General features: G+C 52.8%; 1 long non-coding RNA gene across 2 annotated transcripts in view; it reads right to left on the bottom strand.

Annotated features, from left to right (window-relative positions):
• Positions 1-205: 205 nt before the first annotated feature.
• Positions 206-2,006, bottom strand: part of LOC127920086 (uncharacterized) — a 2,472-nt gene continuing 671 nt past the window's right edge. The window contains exons 2-3 of one of the 2 annotated variants that reach the window (XR_008105067.1): positions 1,910-2,006; positions 206-471 (exon numbers count right to left, since the gene is read on the bottom strand). The exon at positions 1,910-2,006 is cut by the window's right edge and continues 95 nt beyond it. This is a non-coding gene — a long non-coding RNA (uncharacterized LOC127920086). Of the gene's footprint in view, positions 520-1,909 lie in introns of both variants that reach the window. The other variant, XR_008105068.1, reaches the window with a different exon arrangement.

Raw genomic sequence — 2,006 nt, 5'->3', positions numbered from 1 at the left:
TCAACATGGGCCAGCCTCCCTGTGGAACGATTTCAACACATTGTGGAGTCAACATGGGCCAGCCTCGCTGTGGAACGATGTCAACACCTTGTGGAGTCAACATGGGCCAGCCTCCCTGTGGACCGATTTCAACACCTTGTGGAGTCAACGTGGGCCAGCCTCCCTGTGGACCGATTTCAACACCTTGTAGAGTCAACATGGGCCAGCATCCCTGTGGAACGATTTCAACACCTTGTGGAGTCAACATGGGCCAGCCTCCCTGTGGAACGATTTCAACACCTTGTAGAGTCAACATGGGCCAGCCTCCCTGTGGAACGATTTCAACACCTTGTAGAGTCAACATGGGCCAGCCTCCCTGTGGAACGATTTCAACACCTTGTAGAGTCAACATGGGCCAGCATCCCTGTGGAACGATTTCAACACCTTGTAGAGTCAACATGGGCCAGCATCCCTGTGGAACGATTTCAACACCTTGTAGAGTCAACATGGGCCAGCATCCCTGTGGAACGATTTCAACACCTTGTGGAGTCAACATGGGCCAGCCTCCCTGTGGAACGATTTCAACACCTTGTGGAGTCAACATGGGCCAGCCTCCCTGTGGAACACTTTCAACACCTTGTAGAGTCAACATGGGCCAGCCTCCCTGTGGAACGATTTCAACACCTTGTAGAGTCAACATGGGCCAGCATCCCTGTGGAACGATGTCAACACCTTGTAGAGTCAACATGGGCCAGCCTCCCTGTGGAACGATTTCAACACCTTGTGGAGTCAACATGGGCCAGCCTCCCTGTGGAACACTTTCAACACCTTGTAGAGTCAACATGGGCCAGCCTCCCTGTGGAACGATTTCAACACCTTGTGGAGTCAACATGGGCCAGCCTCCCTGTGGAACGATTTCAACACCTTGTGGAGTCAACATGGGCCAGCCTCCCTGTGGAACGATTTCAACACCTTGTGGAGTCAACATGGGCCAGCCTCGCTGTGGAATGATTTCAATACCTTGTGGAGTCAACATGGGCCAGCCTCCCTGTGGAACGATTTCAACACATTGTGGAGTCAACATGGGCCAGCCTCCCTGTGGAACGCTTTCAACACCTTGTGGAGTCAACATGGGCCAGCCTCCCTGTGGAACGATTTCAACACCTTGTGGAGTCAACATGGGCCAGCCTCCCTGTGGAACGCTTTCAACACCTTGTGGAGTCAACATGGGCCAGCCTCCCTGTGGAACGCTTTCAACACCTTGTGGAGTCAACATGGGCCAGCCTCCCTGTGGAACGCTTTGGACACCTTGTAGAGTCAACATGGGCCAGCCTCCCTGTGGAACGATTTCAATACCTTGTATAGTCAACATGGGCCAGCCTCCCTGTGGAACGATTTCAACACCTTGTAGAGTCAACATGGGCCAGCCTCCCTGTGGAACGATTTCAACACCTTGTAGAGTCAACATGGGCCAGCATCCCTGTGGAACGCCTTTCAACACCTTGTAGAGTCAACATGGGCCAGCCTCCCTGTGGAACGATTTCAACACCTTGTAGAGTCAACATGGGCCAGCCTCCTGTGGAATGCTTTCAACACCTTGTAGAGTCAACATGGGCCAGCCTCCTGTGGAATGATTTCAACACCTTGTAGAGTCAACATGGGCCAGCCTCCCTGTGGAACGATTTCAACACATTGTGGAGTCAACATGGGCCAGCCTCCCTGTGGAACGATTTCAACACCTTGTAGAGTCAACATGGGCCAGCATCCCTGTGGAACGATGTCAACACCTTGTAGAGTCAACATGGGCCAGCCTCCCTGTGGAACGATTTCAACACATTGTGGAGTCAACATGGGCCAGCCTCCCTGTGGAACACTTTCAACACCTTGTAGAGTCAACATGGGCCAGCCTCCTGTGGAACGATTTCAACACCTTGTGGAGTCAACATGGGCCAGCATCCCTGTGGAACGATTTCAACACCTTGTGGAGTCAACATGGGCCAGCCTCCCTGTGGAACGATTTCAACACC

Source organism: Oncorhynchus keta, unplaced genomic scaffold, assembly GCF_023373465.1.
Source record: "Oncorhynchus keta strain PuntledgeMale-10-30-2019 unplaced genomic scaffold, Oket_V2 Un_contig_18297_pilon_pilon, whole genome shotgun sequence".
NCBI classification, from domain to species: Eukaryota; Metazoa; Chordata; class Actinopteri; order Salmoniformes; family Salmonidae; genus Oncorhynchus; species Oncorhynchus keta.
The sequence above is the reverse complement of the archived record's forward strand: the minus strand, read 5'-3'. Positions and strand labels throughout refer to the sequence as shown.